Source organism: Erpetoichthys calabaricus, chromosome 2 (genome assembly GCF_900747795.2).
Source record: "Erpetoichthys calabaricus chromosome 2, fErpCal1.3, whole genome shotgun sequence".
In the NCBI taxonomy this organism is placed as follows: domain Eukaryota; kingdom Metazoa; phylum Chordata; class Cladistia; order Polypteriformes; family Polypteridae; genus Erpetoichthys; species Erpetoichthys calabaricus.
In genome coordinates, this window is record NC_041395.2 from 202,729,053 (window position 1) to 202,746,275 (window position 17,223).

Genomic DNA, 17,223 nt, shown 5'->3' on the forward strand with positions numbered 1-17,223 from the left:
TGCAATAGTGCACTGAGTGCACCTGCAAGAATGTATGCAAAAAACCAAACATTGCTTAAATGGTGTATATACTGATGCATGTTAGGTATTTGCTGACTAACTAGCTCTGTGAAAGTGTGTGTCTTTATGTGTATATTTGCGTCCCATGCAGAGCTGGCTGCTCCCTGGATAGACTGTGGTCCTCTTTAACCCTGAACTGAGTAAAATGAATGGATGAATAAAGGCTCAATGGTCATGATTTAAAGGAATTATGGCATTATTGTTTGAAAAATGTTTTGTGCAATGAACCTAATTTACTAGTATTCTATATAGAGTGCTTTTACAATATTTTTGCATTATTAAAAATGATATAAACTTTTAAGACCCTTTTGTCCATTACCTGTTTTATATATGGAGTATCTTATATCCTGTTTCCTGTTTCTTTTATATGGCAACATTCATATCCAGCTACCTGCAGTTTTGAAGCCAAAAAACTGTAATTTATTTATGTTTGTTCCACATTTTTATAATTTATACACATTGGTCCTTCTGTAACCTGGCCATAACTGGCTGTTATGTTTGAATTATTTGACTACTGTACTAAAAGCCACAACTTAAGAAGCACAGTGGGCTTATTCTGTATTTATTGGCAGATGAATGAAGCAAAAATCTTAATTTGCAATCCAAGAAACACCAGCTCTCTGCCTTATCCAACATGTTCTGAATGCTTCATTGGATGTGCTGTCATAGATTTTTATATTTTTTTGGTCTGGTTGCCAAAACAGAAAACTTTCTATTGAAAGGAATCCAAAGTTAACTCTGAAATTCCAATCATGTTAAGTGTATTTAGTGTGTGAGTGTTTTTAAAAGTCATGCAGAGGTAGTTTTGCATTTTATATTTGATGTTAGAAAGTTTACAAAGTTGGTAGCACCTACCAGTGCTAAATGTGTGTGTTTTAGAGTGTTGGATAAATAGCTTTTTTTTGTATACTGTACTTTAATGGCAGACATAACATCCATATCCCGGTTACAGAAGGGCTGAAAAAAGAACAAAGAAAGCATCATGGGGATGAGCACTCTGTTCTGTAAAAAATAAATAACTGAATGGTGTGTTTTTAAATGCATTTTTCACTTTTCATAATGGTAGTCATTCCCTCATTCAGAACCATGTTTATCATATTGTGCATATTGTTTTAGGAGGTGAATCCAGTGATGCCACTTTATTCCTAATGGTTTGTCATCTTCCTGTCTGTCACGGCTGGCATAACATTTGTTACAGCATACTTCATTTTGTGTTGGTAAAGGATTCATCATAATTATTCTGTCCTCATATCCTTTTTGTCGTAATGAGTAGTGCCTTCATATTTCATTCCCACGGACTCCATAATTACATGTTTTTAGTAATTACTAAGATGTATCTGTTGAAATCATAGCAATTTCCCGTGTAAGAGAGTTGTTTACTTTGTAGGAGTGGACCTAGTGGTTTGAAAACTGCCATGCTCTTGGGGAGTGGGTGAGGGATGACTGATGACAGTTTCTTGAAATCAAACTGCAGACCCCTCCCTTCCCCCTGTACCAGTTCATATACATTCATACATCTATACTCTGTGCCGTCGTATCCAGTGTTGTGAAGAACCAGAGCCTATCACAGTACAATCACAATCAGTCATTACTCCATCACAGGACAACACATAGCCTTTAGTCAGCATGTCTTGCATCTGCTTGATTTAAAATACACTTCTAGAAGGAAGCGCACAGAAATACACAAAGAACATGCATACTCCACACAGATGGCAGAAAATATTCATATTAGTTTACTTTCTGTCTAAGGCAGCTGTGCCACCAGTTTACCTACGGAAAAGTAGCTAATTAAAAGTGATAATTGATAATGGACACTCAACATAATAATGGCAGCTTTGTCTTTATTGTTTGGCTCCTAGATTTATTTATGGTCTGCAGTCTGTTGATTCAACTTCCACCCTTGTGCAAAGTATTCTATGATAGGGAAAAGTGGCAGTTCTACTTTGGGCTAAGTAAAATAACCCTCTGTCCTATTTTCCTTATTAAAAAAAAAAAAAAACTAGAATTCTTGCCAACATGTTTAATTTAACACAATAGGTGTTCAATGTAATATGATCCTGATATTCACCTTACAGCATGTACCCATTTTTTCAGGTTATACACTGTTGGCTTTTAATCGACACACATTTTAGCATACAAAGCTACACTTAAAACAATTTTTTGTTGTTTTCTTTCTCATTCAAGTGACAAGTTTCTGTTGACCAAAATTTTATTTTGCCCTCCTTAAGCAGCACAACTTAAAGAAAATACATAAAGTGAGACTTTTAAATGTGACTTGCAGCTCACTGATGTATTCATTCATGAGTTAAGTAACTGCATTTGAGCAATGCGATTTACGGTCTCAAGCTGTAATCCTTTAAAAACGTCTTCATTTTCAAGTGCAGTTGTGTGTGTTTAATTGCACAGTGGATTTGCAGCATGACAGTTCTACTATGTAATTATCACCATTACCCAGAAACAAAGTTGGCGCGTGCCACACAGAATATAAAGCACAATCCCAAGAGGGTTTAAAAAACTTTGCAATCAAGTTGCTTACTTTACTTGATGCTTTCTTTTGGGGATGCCTTTAACAAAATAAAAAAATTGTTCATTCATTTTACCAGTGCTGTCCCATTTTTTCTTTCAGACTTTTCTAAATTTTCCTTTTTTGCTTTGTAATAGAAGGCAGGGGAAATAGATCAGTTGATTTTTTTTTTTTTGGTCATTTCTTGTGTTTAGCACTTCTGCCTCATATCTTCAGGTGGCTAGCCACACCCTGGCCTGGTCACTGTGTCAAGCTTGCATGTGTTTGTGCATATGCTGAATGTGTGGGTGTTGTTGCATAGGACTCTGGGTTGGTCTAATGTGGACTCGTTCCCTTTTTGCACCCAGTGCTGCTGTGATAGCCTGCAGCTCCAGGGAATATTTGTTTTTAAAAATGTATGAATTGCTGTATTTTAATATCCATTCTGAAATTAATAAAAAAAATTAAAAGGTTTTGGAGGGTGTTTATTTTTCATTTCCTTGCCATTACAAGATCCCATTGTAATTATATTAATTTACATTTGTATGTGGGTGAAACAAAGTGGTCATTTCAAGCTGAATCTATTAATTAATTCCAAGATAATAATAATCTTTTATATATAAATGTCTAAGCGTGGAAGTGTGTGTGTCTGTCCATCCTGGAAGTGAGAGGTGGAGTCGGGGTAAGGCCTCCACCTCTGAGGATACACAAACAAGGCCAGCACGTCGGCAAAGCAAAACCTCCGAAGAAAGAGTCACTCACTTAATGGCTAATACAGAAGCAAGGCGAGCACATCGGCAAAACGGTATCCCTTTTAATTTTCCTCCCACCACTAATACACAAGCGAGGCGAGCATGCCAGCAAAATGAAACAGCCGAAGAAAGGCAGTCGCTTAGCCGCTAATGCACAAATGATGCAAACACGTTTGCAAAATGAAACCTCCTAGGAGAGAGATGCCCAGAGTAGTTCCTTTCAATTACCTGACATCTCTACATTTCAGTTTTTTTCTGATGATTCCAATAGTCTCTAGGACCCCTGGGCTTTTTACAGCATGGGCTTACACAGCTAGTTATGTAACAATTACTAATTAGCTGACCACATAAAAACCAGGCTACTTTAGAATCGATCAGAGCTACATTTCTCCTGTTCTTTTCTTTGTGTTCTGGTCTGTTTGCTTATTAGTTGGTACCATAGCAGTGCAGATGTTAGCACTGCTGCCCCCCAGCTGCTGGGTCCTGAATTCACTGTGTGTGGAGCTCTATGTTTTTCCTGTGTCTATGTTTTGGGTTTCCATAATCTCCAGTTTCTTCCCCTTTCATAAAGGTGTGTGTTTGGTTGTCAGTTTGAAATTTGCCCAGTGTGTGTGTCCTGTTGAGTGAGCCCCGCAGTGGAATGTTGCCCTGTCGTCTTGTGCTCAGTGCCCTTTCCTGGATAGGCTCAAGTCTCTTCTGATGAAGTAATGTGAATAGTCCCAGTATCTGTTAACACTGTTTTCATGGTGTTGTGCAGTTTGAAAGGTGAGACTTGATTTTCTTTGCCTTAATATCCGTTGCCACTTTACAGCTCTTTGGCCTCTGGGTCGATTATTGGCTTCCAGCATCTTCTCTGTGGAGCTGACATATTGCTGTGCTTGCCTGGGGCTTGAGTTTCCTTTCACTGTTCAATAATCTTATTCAGAATTGCCCAACATGCACCCTACATTGGACTGGCATTTCATCCAGAGTTGGTTTTTAGTTGTCGATAAAGGTTCCTTCTCCCTGTAACCCTTAAATGAACTGTACAAAACTGAAAATGGAGGAATGAATGGATTAGAAGTAGTCTGCTATTCCACTGAACCCTGGTTCTAACAGTTGGTGTTCAACATTGAATGGATTTTTAAATATCCTATACTCGGCTCCATAAGCATTGCTTGTTTCATCTTGATGTTGGCGTATCAATAACAATCACACTTCTTTAAACAGTTTTCTGTTTCAACAGCATTTTGAACAGTTTCAGATGTCACTAAGTTTGACCTTTCTGTAAATCCAGCACCATGCCAAACGTTTTATCACATACTTTAAATTTTCTATGTCTGCATGTTGTTGGATGTGGTGAATTTTACTTGCTTTATGACAATGGCCATATCCAGTGGCAGGGTTGTGCATATCATTAGTGCAAATCAAAGCTGTATTTGTGAATTTACAATGATGCCTTGAGTCCAATTCCTGCTTTGCCACAGGTAACCAATGGCCCACAGGTAAGGCACCATCTTTTCATCCTCGTGCAGTGTACCATTGCAGTCTACCTTCTTAAAAAAAAAATCCATTTCTGAATGAGAAAGTCCTTTTGAAATTAGTACAATGTACTAATGGACTTAAGGTAAGACATTTAAACTTGTTTTTGCCTAAACTGAGGATTTAAAAGTTTTGTCAAAAAAAAGGTTCATTGTTAAGAAATGTAGAGTGTGTATAAGATTCCAGTGAAGGTCCCAGCTTGAGCAGTGAGATGTATAAAACTGCCCCATCCATCTGGGCTTATCAGCATAAATTCATTTTTTTTTATTCTTGCTTGTACACTTTGGTGTGTGTGTGACCCATATTTCGTATTGCAGATGGATGATGGTGTTGAAGGGTGAAATTAAAAGGATTTCAAAACTAAAGCAAAGAAAAGCAAATGTAACAAAGCAGAACTACTGACGTCACTGGAATAGCTTATTGTGTGTGGGGGTATACAGGGCAGAGTTCCTTGTCCCCTTTTCACGTAGTCAGGGTTGTTCGCCTTTTAACCTTAATGGAGACTAAGGAACTGATATTAGCTGGGAGGGTCTGAATGGCATCAATTTGTGGTAGTATTATCACATGTAAAGACTACTGTATAATGAAGTTCTTTTATGTCTGATCAACATGGAACACCTTTGCCACTCTCAGGCACTATGATCAACAAAAATGCATTCAAATTCAGAACTAAATTTAGACAACATAAATCATCATCTCTAATGTACTCCTGACCCCTGTTTCCATACCACTTACCTGGCAGGGTTAGTTCCTGTCTTGCTCCTAATTTGACCAGTTCCTTCATGATCCTGTGATGCATAATGCAAATTTTATTATTAGAGCATAATTATTGTTGCTTTCAGGTATTATAATCTGTCCCTCATTATTGACAGTACAACAAGAGATAACTGTGGGCTTCAGGGGTCTAGGAGAGGATTACGTATCCATTAGTGGGGTCACAGTGGAAAGAGTGACTAGCTTTAAGCTCTTAGGTTCCACATTACTGAGGATTTCTTATGGTCCCTCAACACCACCCATCTTGTTAAGAATTCTCAAGTACCCTGCTGTTTTTTCTAAAAAGAAAAAAAAGTGAGAAAATCTGTTTCCCAGTAACTCAATAACTTCTACTAATGTAAAATGCAGAATATGTAGACTAGCTGTATCACAGTCTAGCATGGCATCTATTTCGTGGGATGCTACAAGCCTTCAGTGGTTGTGCAAAATGTCCCACTTCATCACTGGAGCCAAACTCTTCATAGATGCCTGAAGAAGGCACTTTTCATATTACAGTATATGGTTCTATCCACTCCAGCAAGAGAACTTGTCACAGCCAATGCAGTACCACCAAGCATATTAGGCTTTACCTATTGATAGTTGACTGCTCACTCCCATATAGTCTTTTTGGAGATCTGTGACATTATGTAAGTGACTGCACTACTGGTTCAGTCATGGAAACCATATCAGGTCAGGTCAGGTTGGGGAGCATGCACTGGCACTGCATATTACAGCTCCCACCACACGAGGAAACAGCTCGGAACCCAGTTTGGAAACCAGGCAGGCACATGGTTCAGTACCACTCCCCGGAAATGACTATCTGCTGCAGCCAGGTGTTACATGGATGTCCCCTTGGCCTCATTCAGCCACTCGGGTCCTCAACAAGCCAGATCACCCTCATGGAATCGCTTCACATGGCTGTAGTGCCGTAACTGACGCTCCCTCATAATGCAGGTAATGTGCCTCATTTGGGACTCCGTGAGCAACCGCTCATTCGATACAAAGTCAAACCAGCAGTACCAAAGGATTCTCCGAAGAGACACAGTACCAAACGAGTCCAGTCTTCATCTCAGGTCACTGGATAGCGTCCATGTCTCGCAACCATATAGCAAGACAGGAAGCACCAGGACTCTAAAGACTTGGACCTTTGTCCTTTTGCAGAGATATCGGGAGCGCCACACACCCCTTTCCAGCAACCTCATGACCCCCCATGCTCTCCCAATCTGTCTACTGACTTCATAGGAAGAGTCACCAGAGACATGAATGTCACTGCCAAGGTAAGTAAACCTCTCGACAAGGTCAACAATCTCTCTGCAGACAGACACACTGCTGATGGTTGTGCCTAAGAGGTCATTGAAGGCTTGGACAATACAGAGCTTAGTTACTGGTCTCTGATTTTTTGCTTGTTCTTTCTGATAAATGTTGCATGTTTTTATTTGATATTTGTTTACATAAAACTTTGACATGGTTACATATCAAATATTTTTTTTCTTTTTGCCATTAGTAATGCTTTTGTGTTTTTGAACCTTGTATTGTATTGTCCCACTGGGGTAAAAACCCACAGTGACAAGCAACAAGTACTTGTCGTTAAACGATAATGTAAATTGAACAAACCCTCATAAATTAATAGTGAATGTCCAATTTGCTATGCACCTCTGCCTTTAGGAAAGAAATGACAGTTCACTCTTTGACACCTTTATGTGTGGCGGGGGGGGTGGGGGTCTGCCTGTTTCACTACAGTTAAGGACGACAGCAGGCAACAGTGAACAATTAAGAGGCTTTGGACACAGCATTCTAAGTGCACAGCAGAGTCACTAGCCAAGTAACGATTGATTCAAGCAGAGTGACAAGGATGGCTCAACACTATCGTTGTATTTCACCAGAGTATCTACCCATCTGAAAATGGCTGTCTTCAGCAGGGACAATGCTTCCCAAATCCCAAAATTGCTTTCGGAACTTGGTATAAATTTGCATCTCCCAGGCACCACGTCTCTGTCTGATCGGGTGCTTGTGACAGATGTACTACAAACAGATGAATATACTTGAACTGCCATCAGCCAGTATCCTTGTGCTCACTCTGACTTACAAGAAGGGTACCGAATAAAGCAATCACTCCATTAATATTCATGCTCCTTTCATTTTTCACAGTATATGAATTACCATATAGCAGTTCAGTTGTGCCACATAAAGAGCTCTGCCTATTTTGCTCTATGACACTATTGGTTATGCTATGAAAGAAACTACTTAATAATGCAATATTCAATAAAAATCTGCTGTTAACATTCCAAACAATCCTGTTCCGATTTCTTAAAGCATTAATCTTACTTGTGAACAGTCCTTTTGGCTCAGAAATACTTGTGGCCTCATGTACCTTTTAAATTGGAGAGGTCTTTGAAATCGGTGGCATAAATGGCATTCTAAATCTTGTCAACGTCAACTGGAATTAGAGTAATGCGTAGTCAAGTCTGGCCGTCAGCAAAACAAACTTGTGTTGAAGTTGACACTGTTCTGAGCCAGAACGTCGCGGGATTGAAAACAGGACTGGTCCCCGGATCACGTGACACTGGAGCAGCTTTTTTCCGATGTCTGCCCTTCTTGTTTATATAGTAAACATTCTGCACCTGTTTACAGAATGCTGGATACTACTCCAAGACTGTCTTGTCAGCATTGCTGACATTTGCAAACTTTTTCCTCGTTGCCATCTCTATCGCCTGTCCAGCTGTCTTTGACACAGCTGTATCTTGCCATGTGCTTGCTGTCTGTAAGAGTAGCTCTCACTAGAATACGATCGCAATCACTGCATTTTGATTTATTCCTGTCCTCTTCTTGCCTCCAGCTGTCACTGTTGTGTCTGGGGGTATTAGCTGAACTTGAATGGGTACTTGATCCTTGGAAAAACCTCAAGACTGTCAGTCCTCCTAAAAATGAAGACATGGGCACACCCAAAATTCTTCTCATGGAAAACAATAGAAACAAACAAGTAGGTATTTCTAATGTGTTGTGTAGGGTGCTGTTGTTAGAATTAGTTATAAGTTTAACAAACAACAGTTTGTTTTTTTTTACTTAAATATTTATTATGTAGATGTATTTAGATACGTATTACTTAAATAGAAGAGAGCTCATGTAGGTTACAAAAGTAAACCTTGGCAGGTTTTTAGTCAGCCCTTTTTAATTGTATAATCTTTTTGTCATTCAATATATTGGGAATCTGTGGCACATTTAGAAGCACTGTAAAAATAATGGCAACATTTAATTATCCGAACCTGCTGAATTCACTTCAGTCTCATCCTGGAAGCGCTGTGCACAAGACGTGAACAAAACATGAATATGATGCCAGGTCTCTTGACTGAAAGCCAGGGCACACTCATTCAAATGGTGTCAATTTGCAGCTGCCTTTTAACCTAACATGCAAATTTTGGGGGCATGGAAGCACTCGCACAAACTCGGGGAGAACCTGCAAAGTCTACAAAGCTATGCCAGGATTGTGTACTTAAGATGGTCACTCTAATTACGTTTTTTGATAATTTAGCACATGTATTACTAATGGAGGCCTCTTGACTTAGGTTTGCAATTTGATTTTTGAGTGACCTTTGATATGGGTTGATGTCATGGATTAGATCATGGGTGGGCAATGTCAATCAGGGAGAGCCACAGGTTTTTGTTCCAACCCAATTTCTTAATGAGAAGTCAATTATTGCTGATGAAGCACTTATTGCTCAAGTGACATTTTTCTGTTTCATTTTATTGGTCTCGCTTGTTAAAGTTCCCCACCCTTAATTGCTTATTTCAGTCTTAAAGAGCTGCGCTCAGTGTTTTAATGGCTCTTTATTAGCAATAAGATGTAAATGACAAAGGAGCCAGCAGTTCTCTATCTAACTGCTTTCTATTTACACCCGTGTAGATTCATCATGCACTATTTGGTTTAATAAAACACTTCAGTGAAGAATATGACAGACTGAAAATGATCTGTTTTAGGCTTCAAATCATTTAGATGATTTCATTGGAAAGGAAAAAAATATATGATATAAGAACCCAACATTGCAGACTAACAAGCTATTAATATTAAATAAAGTCTGAGATTGACAAGGATTGGTTTCTAATTAAGCAATTGGGTTGGAACGAAAACCTGCAGCCACTGCGGCCTTCCAAGACCGATATTGCCCACCCCTGGTTTAGACGTTAGCTTGGATATATAAAGAGCTGCTTTTTTGTAGTCTTTTCACATGGATGAAAGGATTCATCACTGAGGTTTTTGTACATTTTGTGATTTCTGATTGAAGGAATTTTGAAGAGTAAATAGCACAGGCATGATGTGCTCATAAACTTGTTTGACATTCTCCTACCACTTAATTCCACTTAGGGTCATGTAGAGCCAGAGCCTATTCTGGTAGCCCTGTTCCTAAGGCAGGAACCATCCCTGGACCCAGTGGTCCACTGCAGGGTTCACTCACACAAGGCCTATCTAGATTAATCAATGAAGCTAACCTGCATGGTTTGAAGATTGTGTGGGTGGGGGAGCTGCTGGTTGACACACACAGGCACTATGAGAGGAGTGGAATTTGTGAGTAGCAGAGCTAACCTGTGTCACCTTCATTCATAGGCTACTCCTAATGTGCTAGTAAAAGACAGGTGTGCAGGTCATGGAAACCATCATCATGACAACGTAACAACATTTCTTTATATTGCTAATTTTCATACAACAATGTAGCTCAAAGTGCTTTACAAAATGACAAAAAGAGAGTTACAAGGAAAGAAAAACAAAATTGGACAAGAATATTAATGAGTAAGTAACAACAAAAAAGTAAGGTTAGATGGCTGGGAGGACATGAAAAAAACAAAACTCAGTTAGGCCAGAGAAAGAACAAACTCTACAGGGGTTCCAAGGCCAAAAGACCACCAGCCCACACTAACCCACCTAACAGATATGATAAGGATTAGGTTACTATATAGCAGTGTACGCTGCTCCTACAGAACCGAAGTATCTTATGCAGTACGTCAAAAGCTAGGACATTTATTTATTTTCAATTTCTTCCAGCCATGCTCTCCATTTATTCCACTCCTGGGCCAAGCTGATAAAATAATACTATTTGTATTTTCTGCAATGGATTGTCACAATGGGCACAATGTGTAAACTACATTTTTAACAATTTAAAAAAAAATGTTAATTTGCCATCTAATGCGTCCTAATGAAGATTAATCTATTTATTCTAGATAAAAAAAATGCAAACTGCTACATGCCATACAAAGATATCATCACATGAACAATACAGCTATACCGCCATTGCACTCCAAAAATAACAAAAAATATGCACAAAGAAACAACAGTTATTTCTATAGCACATTTTAATGCTAACGATGTAGCTCATAGTGCTTTACAGAACAACATAGAAATAGTTACATGCAAAGAAAAACAAATAAAAATTAGATAAGAAAAATGATGCACAAACTGTGTACTAAAATGAAAATGCACATTTGCATACGATAGATATATAATTAAGCGAAACAGTCATTAAATAGAGAGTCATTTTGTTGGAAAGTGTGATGATAAGGTCAGGTGACCAGGGTGGACAGAAAAAGTTTATTAAAAAAAAAAAAAAAAAGTCCAGCAAAACTGGAGGAAAACAAACTAACATTTGCAGGGGTTCCAGGCCAAAAGACCACCCAGCCCTCACTGGGCCTGCTACCCACAATACATGTTCTGAAGTTGATCCTTATTGTTTTTCTTTTAAGGTTTCATCTCGGAGGATGTGATGCAGTTGGCCCCAAGGCAGCCAGGTTGGGATAGTTGTTTTCTTTCAAACATCACAGATGGCTGCACAGGACTTTGTTCGGGTCATGGTGATGCAGAACGCCACCACAGAACAACCAGAAAAGAAAACAGAAAAAAGTGAAAAGTGTTAAAGATTGCAGATTCATTGAAGCGGGTGATAATTCTATGAAAATCTTGTTTATCAAGGGTGGAAGTAAATTGCACTTACGAAAAGGCAAAATTAAGAAAGTGTGGTTTTAGGAGTTATTTTTTTAAATGATCCACAGTGTTGGCTTGGTGTATGTCTGTTAAAGTATTTCAGATTTATGGTGCATAACAGCAAAAGGCCACCTCAGCTCTCCTTTTAAGTTTGGCTCATGGAATAAGAAGGTGCCCTCTATTTGAAGATCTAAGGTTACGACCTGGAATGTAGGAGGACAGGCATTCCAAAATATAGGAAGAGCTTTGTTTACCATTAGTAGTTTTGGAAAATCAATTCTAAATGACACGGCTAACCAATGTAACAACACTAAGACTGGTGAGATGTGCTCAGGTTTTCTTTTTCTAGCTGGCTGCTCTGTTCTGCACTGATTGATGTCTTTCTTAGGTAGTCCTGTTAGGAGTGCATTACAGCAGTCTAGATGACTAAAAACAAAGTGAACAGTATCTAATGGGACTCCAGCCATCCTGCAGTGCCACTTTTCACCCTCCTCCAAGCAGGTAATCATCTCAAGTCCGTCCAAACACGAACATTTAGATTCAGGAACAGTTTTTACCCAACTACAATTAGACTCACAAACATTCAGTAATTTCACCCCCACTGCTACTACCACTGCTACCTTGCACATGCACTCGCTGTCACTTTTTGTATTTATTCTGTATTTATTTTGTTTTTGGTGTTTGTTTCCAGTCTGCAAAGGTACATGCAAGTAAGCATTTCATTGTATATGGTACTTGTACTGTTACAAACTCCACACAGAGCCATGACAAGGTTTGGGGCAGCCACCCATATAATTGGTATCCTGGCTGCAATGTCGTAAAAATGAATTCAGCACTGATGTGCACAAAACCGAGTCCAAAACAGAACTGAGGGAAAATGTGGAGGCTTTTAAAGGGGAAGACAGGAAGTGAGGTCAAATGGGTCGGGCTCATGAGGGTCTTCAACCATAGGCTCTAGCCCGGACATGACATCACAGGGGTCAGAGCCGGCAAGGTCTTCTTCCATAGGCTCGGCCCCGGAAGTGACGTCAAGAGGACCAGGTGGAATCTCCCATGACTGGTCTGCAGGAAAGGGAGAAAAAGAGTCAGTGCACTCTGTCACATCCTGGTCTGAATCGGAATTTCCCTTACTCAAGCCCTTTAGCTGCCTCCCATGAGCACGTGTGTGACAGTACACATGACAATAAAGAACTGAATTAATTTCTCCGTGTCCTTCTGTGTTGTAATACATCAAGCTAAGAAGAAAACACACAATCTCCTTCTCCTATCTGAGAACTTGCATGACAAAAAGGCCCAGTTTTGTTCCTTTTATACAGTACACTAGCAAAATTCAAGTAAAGGCCCAGCAAGTTATTTTATGATAATGTTAATGGAATTTTTGACAAATTCTTAAACTGATCTCAGAGAGAGAGAGAATTTAATTTTTACAGTTTAATATAATACCTCAATCTCCCATTGAGTTATGAGATGTAGGTGTCACCTAGGTGAAAAAGATGAGTCTTCATATGGGAAGTTACCACAAATGTCACAAAAGTCTGGCAAACCTTCTCTGTAGGCACACTTAAAAATGTCTAGATTTAACAGAACCCAAATATTCACCATACTTCACTCATACCACATGTTCTCTCCAATCGTTTTAATTCATAATCTACAACACAGACATAGAACGACACCACAAGATTAGCAGTATTAGATTGAAGGCATTACGATATCACACAGCCCTTTGAAATGGCCATCTCTGCTTATTATTACACATGTCTAAAACAAAAAGTATCCTTACTTTGTATTAAAAGTCATGATTAAAATAACAAATCAGATGTATTAGATATTTTAGTAGCAGCAACTTCTTGTATTATTCATTCATGCATTGTCTTTTTAATGCAACATAGATAATGTAACATTTTGCACTGAGCTGCTAGCTTCCAGATCTAACAGTAATCACACTAAAATTGTGACTTTACTGTCATTAAGAAGTATAGGCTGGTCTCAAATACCCGTTTCTTTTAAAAGTCTTAAAAAACCAAACAACATTGCACTTTAAAGCATAGTTAAACAACCACAATTTACTTTTAAATCAAGCCGGGCTTTCCCCCAAGACAGAACACAGAAACAGGTTTAGCTACAGTTGTCAATGATGTTTTCATATCCTCTGATGAAAGAAATGCTTCATTTATCTTTGTAAACAATGCCAGGGCTCTCTGCAGGTCCCTTATCTCCTTCAAAGCCGCGATCGCACATCCTTTATCCCACATGCTGAGCTGTTTCACTACAGTACACTTCCTTTTGGGCTCAGTCCTACCCCAGTTACTCTCAACGGATAGAGTTCTGTATGCTGTTTTTTTTTCCTGGTGTAATTATTTGCTTTGGTGAGATTGTTGTGCAAGGCCAACATGGCTGACGGTTATGACAAGAGCCTTCACAGAGTGTATGAGAAGCTAGCTAAACAGAACTTGACTCTCAATTCTGAGATATGCAGGTTTCTTTTTTCTTGGCGTCTGTTGTTGGGTTTGTGCATTTTTATATCAACTAATAATCTCACCCAGCTGTGGAGTCATGAGGTTTTGTTTTTCCCTACATTGAGAGCTTCAGTGTCATGTAATTAGAAGCTCTCCTATACACACATTATTGTTTACTGAGACAGGTCCCAGGTTCATGACTGATGGGCAGTGCTTGGCCACGACAGCACAGAGTGAATTCCTGGACTGAGACAAATGGTGCTGTGAGCTAGATTTTCTCCGAGAGAAACAACAAGTGCAGCTGTGAAAGTGTAGTTTTGATGTAGTGTCCTTTTCAGCGCAGCACACTATTTTGGGTGGAGTGCATTTCTGTGGCTGAAGTTGTTGTGGCAAAGCTGCCAGTGTGGATGCTGCTTACGCATGCCATCGTCATCATTGTAGCCTTATTAGACATAACCTCCATTGTACACTGTAACTGTTCTGATGAAAGAGACAAAGAAATCATAAATGTTTTGGGCCCCGAAGGTAAACCCCTCATGGAAAACAAAACACAGGTTCAAAACGCATTAAAAAGCAAAAGGAAACATTGTATTGATGCAAGTGTCACGATAGACTGCTCAAAATGGTGGAGCTTCTGGTCTTATGGGCTCCTGGCAGGAAGAGACAGGCCCAGGCAGACAGTCACAGGAAATTATGTCAGAGATGTTATGGACATCAATCTTCCGGTCTGCAGAGAGAGGCAGAGAAAAAGGTATCAGTCAGCATCGCCCTCTGGTGTTCTGGTGGGAAATTGCAATTATCTGAGCCTGCAAGCTGTCCCCTAAATGCACGCAAGTGACACTATTTATAGCTGAGTGTCATGCAGTTGGAAAGAGAAGCAGTTTCTCTAAATCTAAGGTTGTGGTTTTCTCTCATGGTAGTTTGTTCCCTACAGCTAAGGATGAGCAGCTACCCTAAGTGGAGGAATTCAAGCTCCTTTGGGTTTTATTCATGAGTGCAAGTCGAGGGGCACTCTTATACTCCCAGATGGACACGTGCTTTTCTGAACTGGCCTCTCTCCCTCCAAAGTTATCAGACCACTGATCTGTTCTCATTTGCTGGCCAGATCATAATTGTGTAGGGGTGTTAACATTACTAGTAAAGGAAAAGGAAAGGAAAGCAGGCTCTATTGTAGGCACAGAGTTGGACAGTTTGACATCCGTGGCAGAGCGATGGACGCTCAGCAGGCTCCTATCAATTATGGAGAATCCAATGCATCCACTAAATAATATCATCTCCAGACAGAAGAGCAGCTTCAGCGATAGACTGCTGTCACTGCCCTACTCCACTGACAGACTGAGAAGATCGTTCCTTCCCCAAACTATGCGACTCTTCAATTCCACCCACAGGGGGGGTAAACGTTAACATTATTCAAAGTTATTGTCTGTTATACCTGCATTTTTATTACTCTTTAATTTAATATTGTTTTCGTTTCTGTATGCTGTTGCTGGAGTATGTGAATTTCCCCTTGGGATTAACAAAGTATCTATCTATCTATCTATCTATCTATCTATCTATCTATCTATCTATCTATCTATCTATCTATCTATCTATCTATCTATCTATCTATCTATCTACTTGGAACTTCAGAACAGTTTTGACAAGAACAGGCCATACAGCCTACCAATGTTCATCAGTCATATTCACGTAATGTCTCCAAAGTGACATAAAGTCGTTTTAAAGGTCTCTAATAAAAGTCCTACTGTCTACCACACTACTAGTAAACAGGTGCATTTACCATTTTTTTCAGAATTTGCTTTAAATCCTTTCATTTGGAATAATCAATGATCACAAATCTGACAAATGCCTGAACGTTGTCTGTGAACATTTCAATACATCATCTTCCCACTTATTCCCTGTAGTAGGCCATAAAATTAACCATGCAGAGGAAATCCTTTCAAGAAACATGCAAAAACAAGACATTTGGGTTGAAATAGTGGTCAGACGTTTGAGGCAATAACCTTACTGTCAGATTTTTAAAGAACTGACTAGAAGCTACACACACCACCTGCCAGGGGTCATAAAATTTCCCAGGATGTGGCTGACATCTTTTAGGCCCATAATCAATGATTACAGTAATTGTCTATTAGACTGAATCTGATTCTATTGTCTCAATACTTTCAGCAAGGATAAGCTTTCCAAATTACACTGTTTTGGGTTTGCTTTGTGAAGATATGTTCATAAGTCAGGTCAGGTCACACATGTATAAATGTGGCATTAATATATTTTTACAAGCTATATATAATAATGACTGATTTGTTTTCAAAATATCTGCAGTGCTGGATTATCCCTGTTGTTCATTAAGCCTATTGAACACCAACAGCTGTCTAGATTTACAGTTTATATCAATACAGACCTGCAGAAGAGCTCAGGAGTTTAACATTGCAGTCTAAATAGCACCCGATTGGAGGAGCTGCTTTTAACCCAGGTGTTCAACATGAAATAAGTGAAATTTAAGTCGAAGCAGGAGGGTTAAAAGGGCCAGATTTGATTCACTTGGCATCGCCTCAGAGCGCCATTTCCTTACTGAGAGGTAGTCATTGTGAATGGATTAATGCAGAGAGTGATGGTGTCACTATAATGTCTACAGACGCTGCTTTCATATGCAGCACACAGCAATCCACTTAACCGAGGGCTTGGTGTCAGCTCTCTGCAGTTTTGGGAGGTATCCGCTTAAAGTCTCCATTTGTTGATGAAAGGTCATAACATTAATTTATATTGCCTGATGTATTCATATCCTAGAAAAAAGAGCTTTTTTTTCTGTTTTTATATAACCAGTTTGCACCAATGTGATTACTGTCTCTTTAAACTTTATTATTTTTTTTTAATGGAAGACTAGTGTCTGCCACAGTTCAAAGAATCTGAAGTAACTGGAACTGGGTTAAGATAATGCAAATCTGCTATAACAGGATGACAACTTGGCTTTTTGTTTGAGATACAGTATTTTCTGCTGCATGAACAGCTACATTCATCTGCTGGGGATCTTTAAAAGAGTGTCTAAGACGTCTTAAAGCAAAACAAAAGAAAAGGAGGAGCTCAGCTCCTGTTTGTTTTCTGTCTGGTGCAAGTTAGCCACGTCAGTGAGCAGCCGGCAGACACTTACATCTGAAATCTTTTAAGATGGGTAATGTCATCTTTTCTGCCTTTGTCTCCTTCTCTTGTCCGCCCTTC